The sequence below is a fragment of the Dendrobium catenatum genome, unplaced genomic scaffold (assembly GCF_001605985.2).
Source record: "Dendrobium catenatum unplaced genomic scaffold, ASM160598v2 fragScaff_scaffold_133, whole genome shotgun sequence".
In the NCBI taxonomy this organism is placed as follows: domain Eukaryota; kingdom Viridiplantae; phylum Streptophyta; class Magnoliopsida; order Asparagales; family Orchidaceae; genus Dendrobium; species Dendrobium catenatum.
This window is the reverse complement of record NW_021318595.1, coordinates 10,246,456-10,256,159: the sequence shown is the minus strand read 5'-3', so window position 1 is coordinate 10,256,159 and position 9,704 is coordinate 10,246,456.

Below are 9,704 nucleotides of genomic sequence, written 5' to 3'. Positions count from 1 at the left end.
TAAAAATTGTGGTCTTCATCTCTAATAAATATAACAATATTGAAAATACTTTATCAATCTTCTTCTCAAAGGCACTTCATGGAGATTACACTTTCATGTCAATATGAATATCATGATGAAGTTTAAAATCAATAGTTGTTATAAGGAATATCACCTAGGTTTAAAGCCTTATAGAAGAGGTTGAGTTCTAAAGTCATTTCAATACAAGTCAAGAACCCAACCATAATTGTCTATCTCGAGAATCAAATTATATTTTAGAGATAGGCTCACGCTTTTATTTCTTGTAAAATGATATAACTTAATGATGACTAATATTTTAGAAAGCTTCAATAATGCCACCAAGAGCATTTGGTATTATTCTATGAATATTATTGGAGTTGTCTAATCATAAAGCACAAATGATTTTTTGATAGACATGCCATTGCAAATGAACACTAAATAATCTCATCAAAGAAAATAAGAAAAAAGTATTTGAAAACTCTTAAATAAGATCTAAAGTATGATTACATATCATATTAGTCAATTTAAATTGTATGTCTTTGATAGAAATTTTAATTGTCATGTTGATTTATAGAGGATTGCATGCATAATGTTTGATTATGAGTCACATACCCATATGAATTTGCATTTGCTACAACTTTGGGTCGAAGAGTTAATTATAATAGCTTATGTTCAAAATTATATAAACATGAAGCATGGCTACTTGTATATGTAATTGATAAAGAAATTATATGGGAGATTCTTATTAAAATAAAGATAGTTGTTGTGTTACTTCCATTAACAAAAGACAAAAAGTGATCGTCCAAATAAAAATAAAGAAGCCTTCAAAGGATATGCCATAAATAAGTTGCTTAAAAGGCTGAGTGTCAACAACCTTCATTATCATTTTTTACTTTACTCTTATTACTACTATAAGAATATTATAATGGCTTAAATTTAACATAATTGTTAAAGTACTATCACCAATTAATTATGATATGATATAATACTTATCATTATAATGTATTATAGCTTGTGTTTTATATGATGTTATATCTATCTTATAAATTATTATGATCATTCTCTTATGCCTACTTTATAATATATTATGGTATAGTTATTTTTAAACTTGTTTGATCCATGTTCGAATCATATTCAAATATTATTGGAACATGATTGCAAACCTTGCTAGAATATGACTCAAATCAACGTCGATGACTATAAACTTTAAGTACCTTGCATATTTTAATTTGAAATAAACTTTCAAGTATATTTAAAAAAAAAAGATATATTTCCCTCATTTTCATTACTATTAGGCATATAAAGTCACCTAGAAACGTTTCTCAACTAGCTACTAGAAGAAACTAAGGCTTCGTTTAGGAAGATTTCCTTCTTGCTTCTTAAATCAACTTTCTAGTATAAAGCTGCTTTATGAATCAGTAAGAAAGATGTCCCAAACGAAGCCTAAATCATAATGAATGTAAGTCTCAATATCATATAACTTTGTAAAAAAATGCCTCTTATCGCTCTCTACTAGGGTTCCCGTCTGGGCGATTTCGGCGCTCCTCGGCCCACTGGGGTGTGCGCTCCTCGCTGCTCCAGGGAAGTTTTTTCTTCCCTTGTTTTCTTTTATGTGGTGTTTTTGTGTTTCATTTTGATTTCGTTTTGGCGCCTCCAGCCTTTCTCGCGGAATGGTGGGGAAACGGTTGTGCGATCCTAGTTTTTTGGAAGGATAATTCAAATCTAGGTCTTTTCTCGATGCTCTTGCTGGTAGCTCCTCTGTTGGTCATTTTCTTGACCTCAAACCTTCTTCATTTCGTGGTTTACCATTGCTGTGGATTTCGAAGGAAGAAATCAATTGTAATAGACTGTATTTCGACTTTGCTAATTTATTTCTGGAGTCATTATAACTCCAAATCGCAATCTGTCTTCGTCATAGTATTTTGATCGAAGTATTTTACTTACAAAAATTTTTTCGTAATTTTTGGACACCGATGAAAATCTTTAAAAAATTTGTACTTGTCAGTACAAGTGAAGATTTCGGGACCGGTAGATGTCTGTTTTATAAATCGATTTCTTCAATATTTTTTTAAATATTATGATTTGTTTTATAAATATTTTTCTGTAACTTTCTTAGCCCAAAAATGATTTATTTGAATTTTTATATTGACGTAATTAATTAAAGTAATTATATAATATTAAATTATTATTTTATTAAAATATCTTATGTCACTATATTATTAAAAGCTTTTTAAACCTTATCCCTTAAGTCATTTCGGCAAGAGAAAGTTTTGAGTGTTTTAAGAGAGATTTAGAGGAGAGAGAAAAATAGAATTAAGATTTGGATGGCTCAGAGCGATTTTCATCTGTCAACATAGTTGCTCGTTTAGCCATAAGGAATTCATATCCTATTTATGATTTCAAAGATTTTGTATTTTTGGTATTTTTCTGCTCAAATTTATGTTTTATTATCGAAAAATGTGAATAACTTTGTATTGACAAAACTTCAACTACAAAACTTTTGCTATGTGATAGAGATCGTGATTATGAGCATTTTGAGTATTTATTTGAGATTTTTCACTGGATAATTTTGAAAATACGGTAATTTTTGTCAACTCTGAAATTTATTTTGACCTCTAAAAATAGTAGTTTAGTATAATAAAAATCTTAAACTGTCATTTACAATCCATTGTAATTTGGTAATTTTTTTAAAATATATATTTTTGTCTAATAGGATTAATTCTTTGTTGTATACCATTATAACATTTTTGCATCTTCTTAATTAAGCTCAATTATGCATTATTTATTGCAATGCATTAAAAACGGATGTTGATATGTACTTGAGTAATAGATGATCAATATTAATATTATAGTATTGTGATAATAATATGCATGTGTGAAATAAACAAGTAAAGACTTGTTGACCCATTAGTTGGAGATTGATTGATCTGTACATGATAATGGGCTGACGGGCTTTCCTTTAAATACTGTAATTTGGTATTATCATATACTAATTCACGTGATACACTGATTGAGAGTTATACGGAGATTATTATTGTGCCGACGGGTAAAGAGTGACGACTCTATTTACTGAGCCAACGATTTACTAACACTAATACTAACATTGCAAAACACTGTGATAGCTAGGACTTTTAACTTATTTAGTATGACTATTGAAATGCATGTTCTTAGAGGCATTATTCTTATTATTATATAGATTTATTGTACTGCATAGATTTACTATTATTGTAATATTTTACTACTCATACCACTAAATTATTACTGATATAGATACTGATGCCATTTGATACACTGATTCACTGTACTGATATTATGCATTTGATACATTGAGCACATAATATAGCAAAATTGGATAGCATGTGTACATTCCGATATGATTTTACTATATTGATTTGATTTCAATAGCCATTAATGATGTTTGATTTGACGCTTTATACGATTTTATACTGTTTGATATCATGTATACGACGATTACTTTATAGATTTGACATTCATACTAGTTTACTGCTTTATTGACTTTCATTTTGTAGTATTTTATTATTTATAGATTTTACTACTAATGCATTTGGATTTTACTATTCTTGTACATATTTAATGATCATATGATTGTTACTCATATGATTTGATCCTTAATATGCATATTGCTCTTTTTCGTGCTTTGAATTAAGTTATAGGTTTTGGTGACCTACTGAGCGTTTTAAGCTTATTAGATGTGATTTTAAATAATTTCAGGTAAAGAGCCTACCCCGTGAAGCTTTATACTGATGCTAGTATAGTTTTTGTTAGCTTTTGGTTCATGCATTTTAGTAGACAGTGTGGCTATTATATATATATATATATGGAACTTGTTGTGGATTGTAATTATGAACTGTATTAATGTGAATTATGTTTTTCATATTTTATTTATTTTCTTTAATGCAATTAATCACCTATGGATGTTTGTATATAATCAAAAATATTTTCTTTCACTTAGATATGGGACATTACATCAATGCCCTTGTGTTTCCCTTTCAATTTTCCTTAATTTGTTTCTTCCCTTCTAAGAGGCCTTCACTGGAAACTATTCATAGGTTTTTCTTCTCCCTTAAGCTTACGGGTGAGGTTTCTGTGACTTTGCTTGATCAGATGCATGTCTAGATCAAGTTGAGCAATGACCTTGATTATTGTAGGATTTTTTGTCATCGTTCCTACTTAGTACAAAATTGATATATGAAGTTGACCAAATGGTCTCCTCTGGTTGGTGTTGGTGTTGAGTCGCCTGTTATTATTACCTGGGTCTCCTTCCCTAACCTCCGACCTCATTTGTTCTCCCCCCGTATCTTGTTTGGTTTGGGTTCAATTTTTGGTCGACCTCTAAAGGATATTCAGCTACTTCTGTGGGTTCTCGACCGTCTGTAGCTCGTGTGCTTCTTGAGCTTGACATCATGAAATCTTATCCTGATAAAATCTTATTGGGTCCTGAGAGCCTAGGCTATATTCAACATGTTTCGATGGAAGCTTTTCCAGCCTTTTTGTGCTTCGTGTAAATAATTAGGGCATTTGAGTGGCGATAGTCGGCCTCTTTAGGTTTGCCCCGTCAAATGATGTTCATGTTGTAACTAAATCGTTGGATGTGAATGTTAGCTATGAGGGTGATAGAGTGGAAAATTCGGTTCCTTGTGATGCCATTAATGGATCTCTAATTTAGTCTCCCACTGGTGATAATAACGGGAATGTTCTGGGCAATGACAATATCATGACTAATTCTGTTGATGTAGCAATTAATAATGTTTCTGAATTGTCTAAGGATTCAAAATTGATTGTTGCTGTTGATGAGGCTATTCAGCTTGATGATGAGTTAGGTTGTGTGGTTGTGCCTGAATTGGATGAAGTCTTTATGGCTAATGTTGATGCTCTGGATGTTTTGGATAACCTATCGCCTTTTTTGGACGGGGCTATGGTTCCTGTGGGTTGCTCTAAATTGAATGTCTTCACTTCCGTTGGGGAAGATGTGGAGCCCATTGCACTTGGTTGTGAGTCGTTGAACACTACTAACTGTTGCATGAACTTGACAGTTAGTCCTACTAATGAGAAGGTCGATGAGGAGGTTTTGGGTGATGATTTTATTTCCTTAAGTTATGAGGAGGCTGGGGCTTAGGTGGGGCATCTTGTGTCACTTGAGCTCTACTTTTCTCCCCTTGCTATCCTGGAGCCTTTAGTTGATGTTCCCATTTTTGTCATTTACAATGCTGGTTTGGTTGCTCACCTAGCGAAGAATAATGTTAGGAGCCAATGTGATTGGTTAGAGATGACATTTTTTTGCCTGATGGGGAAGATATTCAGGAGTTAGAATTGACTGCATATGGTGATTTTTTTTAAAATAATGTTAAGCGTAATAAAAGCAAACCCAAAAAGAAATGATTTTTCTTTTTTGCGTCTTTCATTTTTGCTTTGCTGGTTTATCTTGTTTTTGGATCTTTGGCGGTATCGTTTTTGGATTTGGACAATGATGAAGCTGGTTTCAATCCTGCAACCTAGGTGGTTCTGTGGTCTTTTGGCTATTTTCGTTTTCATTCCTTTGATGGTCCCAAGCTTGGCAACCAGGGGCGATCTGAGTCCTATTGGCCGGGGAATCTCTAATTGGACTTCGTTTAGACTGACTAGCCTGATCATTTATTGTACCTTTTTGCTGTAATTTTCATCTATGTGGCCATTAATTGTTTTTGTGTTGTATTGTTCTTACTCATTAATGTGTCCCTTTTTTCTTTTAAAAAAAATCATATAACTTTGATTTCTTTATCTTTTGTTGTGTGAATTCTTCAAGTTTTATCTGTATATGAAACGCATTTTGTCATATTATATCCCCCACTTCAACCTCAAATTACAACAAGCAAATTAGTCAATCTATGTCTAAAAAAAAAATCTTCTTTAGCAAAACTAATTTTCAGCAATCGCACCACATGTGCAACTTAACCACTACAATTAGGTTATGTTTGGATACAAGATGATTTAACTCAAATAAAATACCCTAAACTTTGTAAATTTAGATTTAATAAATTTCGATGATGTTATTCTATAAAAAATATTTGAGATGACAACAGAAGAATCTCATTATAGGTTGGTAAACTATTTGTTTATATGAATCAATATTTAGGATTTAGGTGAATAGAAGTAGTTAGTAAAGTGGAGGATCTTGTAATAATATTGAATCTTAATGTACAAAAATGTTAGCATGGGACAATAAGGAAGAAATGCAAGGTGATTATATTAAAGCAATTGAGATATTGAGCAAAGAGATGGGTGAGATGAGATGTATACATTATTAAATATATAAATTTGACCAATTTTTAAATGCTTGAAATATATAAATTTTAGGATTGTTGCTGGTAGAATATTCACAGTGTTTAATATCATAATTTTATTTGAAGATCCAGTATATAGATAAAAGAAGAGTGGAAAAAGACATTCAAATTTTTACATGACATATCTCAAAAACCAAAAAAAAAATACAAAAAAAAAAAACAAAAAAAAAAATTGAGGGGGGGGGGGGAGAGGAGGACCTTGCTTCGTTAAAATATATCAGTTTGCCGCTTGTATTCGTATTATAAATGATGTCTATTCCCGCAATGTATTAGAGTTATAATACAATACAGACATAACGATGAGGATGAATTCCATAGTGAAAGTTGTAAGCATAGCTTTAAAAACCGCGACCGGACCGGCCGCGTCCGACCTGTTCAACGTGAACCGGTTTGAGGATTCCGTTCGTCCAGTCTGAAACCGCTCTTGCATTAAACGGCGGTTTTGGGATGAACCGCCGGTTCAACCGGAAACCGGCGAACCGGTCCCGGTTTTTTTAAACGGCGTTCAAGTTTTTGAATAATATTGTTAAATAAATATTAAGCTTAATAATAAAGAGTAAAAAAAACATTAATATAATATTTATTTATAAAACTCTTTCAAATAAATTTAAAGATAATTATTATATATTTCATCTAATGCCATGTCTTCATGTTTCTTAAGAGCCTTTTATTGTGAGAGAAAAACAAGAAGGTATATACACTATACAAAACAAGATCTTCTAAGGAATGTGGGATCTAAAGCATACCAAGGAAAGAGCCACCTTTACTCCTTTAGTTTCATATTCAAACCATAGTTACAATAAACTTATTTTTTTTTTTTTTAAAGTTTGAAATTAATTTTAATAATATGAATAATTTTTATTTTTAAGATGATAATATTTATTTTTTTAATTGATAATCTTTATTTTTATTATTTATATCTATTTATTTTTTATATTTTATTTAGGATTCCTTATTAATAGCTCTAAAAAATTTATTTGTTTTTCACCTCCCAAAAGTTTTATGTTAACTAAATGAAATAATTTTATTTAAATATTTAATTATATTAATTTATTAATTTTATATTTGTAAATTTTTAAATATTATTATTTTATTAATTAAATTTAATATGTAATATAAATTAGTAATAATTTATATAACATTATATGTTATTATCTTTCATATTTTGTTAAATTTTATTAAAATTTATATTTAATAATAATTATTTATTACATCATCCGGTTCGACCCCGATTCGACGGTCGAACCGGTCGAACCTGTGAACCCTCTCCTTCTTCCGGTTCGTGTCCGGTCGTTTTCAGAACCTGGGTTGGAAGAGCTTTTGATATTAGATATCTTCAAAATATTATTTGTTTATTAGTCATTTTCTTTGAGTATAGGGGATTGGAGGACAAAGAAGTTCATTAGAAGGTTGGTTTGACATATGAAGTCAATTTAATTCAGCGATATTACCGAATTACTAATAGGTGGTGTAAATGAGTTGAGTCGGACTCAACTATAACTATAAAGAGCCGCGATTTGAGCTTATCAAACCCCGAGCTCGAGTTCAAGTGATTAAATCGTACATCTACTCACATAGCTGGTTTAAATAAATATAAATATTAAATGAGTTATCAAAATTATAGATATATTAATAACAACATTTAAAGATCTGTACAACACACAGCTTAAAAAAAAGAATCTATCACCATTCATCTTATGTAAATGTCAACTTTTTGAGAATAATAAAAATAAAAAAGTATGAGCGACTATAATAAGCATAGTCTCCTTTCTTCTCCCCATATCCATTTTCCAGTCCTTTCTACTAAGCAGCTCCAGGGACAAATCTTCCTACTGCAGACTTCATACGGCCAAAGCAAAGTACCGCCAGAGTTGCCTCCTCTAGTGATGCTTTTGTCGTCCGACAAAGTAAAGAACCAGCAGTCCGGACTCCGGATCATATACAGAAGATGGTGGATCAGCAGATTGTAGTTGGACAAGCGATGAGAAGATGTATTGAGAGATGGTGCGTCGGGGTAGGGCGTGTCAATTTGACACGACACGAAAATTCGACGACCACCTTACGGACCCGCCGGGGTTGACCCGACCGATTTTCAAAAACGGGTCGGGTTCGGCAATACCAGGCAGGGTTGCCGGTCAAACCCGCCAACACCGCGATTAATTCCAAAAAATTTCGAATCGCTCGCCGCTCCCGCCCGCCGCCTCCCGCCCGCTGCCCCTGCCCCCGCTGCACCCCGCTGCCGCGCCCCGCTCGCCGCTGCTCCGCGGCTGCCGCCCCGGCGTGCACGCTTGACCCCGTTGCCCGCTGCCCGCCGCGTTGGGCTGCCGTCGCTGCCCGCGCTCCGCTGCCGCGCGCTGCCCGCGAAGCCTGCTGCGCCCTGCGCCATCGCTGGTTCCGGTCGTGCGGTCAACCCGCACCCGCCGCGTCGAGTCCGGTTGTTGATTATCGGACCATTTCTTACACCGGTCGGTGTTAGGGTTGACCCGTTTCACCCAGTTCAGTTCGGTTCGACCCGAACCACACCCGTGACCAAATTGACACCCCTAGTTCGGGGGATATTAGTTAGACGGACAGTAGCTGAGAGGTGTATGGTGATTTAGTGTATGAAGATCATAATCCAAGCAAAATGTAGTTAGAAGATGCCAGGACAGAGTCGGTGGTTAGAAATTATGTATTGGGTTACTCATGCTTGAGGATTGTAGTCAGATAGTCAAATTATAGGTAACATATGGGAATAGTTGATACTAGTCGAGGACGATGAGTATATCGTTTCATGAAAATAAAATTTAAAGGAGAATTTTGCAAAGTGATGTCATGAAAATTCTTATATATTTATTATCTAATCGCTTAAAATTGTTAACTAACTAATAATCTTTTTAATGTTTAATTGCTTCAAAGTTATATTATAAAATAATAATGGTCTTACTTTGACAAGTTCATATTATGTTATTTAACTGATTTAAACATTGAATATTATATAGCAAAATAAAATATAAATATATATATAAAAATATATAAAAAAGATTTATGATATATCTCAGACTATATAAACTCTTTATCATAAAAAAACCATTGAATATTATAATATAAATTCTTAATAGTCTTCTTTTTTTGAGAAATTTTGGGCGAGCCTGTATCATTGTAAAAGGAAAATTACAAGTAAGTAAAAAATAAAACTATATCAGAAACTCAACAACTAAGAAGATTACCAAGGACTCAAAAATAACATAAACCAAAGAGAAACAAACATGAAGATCAAATACTTGAAGGACTTCAGTAGCTATACGGCTCGAAAAAAAAAACAAACATGCAAAGAGTCAAAAACTACGAGGGACTACACACAAACAGACCGAGCGACCCTAA